A 662-nucleotide genomic window follows, 5' to 3' on the forward strand; every position below is an offset into this window, starting at 1 on the left:
CTTGACTGATATCTGTGAGGATGAAAAAGAATTTTCCTCTTCGACCTGAAGCATTCAGGACGAGCTTATAAAGCTGGTGTCCTTGCTTGGCCCTGAGGGCGAGCAACACCTTGCTGCGCATGGCCCCGAGGCAATCGATGCGCGTCTAGAGACGTTTTCAAATAACGAAAACGCGCTGCTAGAGCACCTGCAGCAGAAGATGTGTGCATCATTTGCGTTTATGACGCCACCGGCAGTGACGGATGATGTTCCCCTCCCTAAGCCGCTCATGGTGAGCGTTAAGGTCTTCGAGTGGAAGGATGGAGAGAATCTCCTGCTCTGGGTGAGAGAGGTCGAGATAGCCATCACATCCGCCATGCTCCAGACCGAGCAATAGCGCGTGGCGCTAGCCATCTCAAAGCTCGGTGATCGAGCGCGAGAATGGGCACTGACGTGCCGCACTTCGGTCGAAGCTGCGTTTCCCTCCTAGGCGGAGCAAAATTCGCAGCTCTCCCGAGTGTTCTCGCCGCCTAATCAGGCAAATCGCATGCTATCGCGTTTCCTTGCCGCCCAACAGGGCATCAAGGGATTGGTGGACTCTGTCCAAGTGATGCGCACTCTCATAGCCGGGATGGCAGCAGATCCCCTTCCGGAGGCGGTCACAGTGACCGTCTTTATGGAAG

Source organism: Plasmopara halstedii (assembly GCF_900000015.1).
Source record: "Plasmopara halstedii genome assembly, contig: Scaffold_526, whole genome shotgun sequence".
NCBI lineage: Eukaryota > Oomycota > Peronosporomycetes > Peronosporales > Peronosporaceae > Plasmopara > Plasmopara halstedii.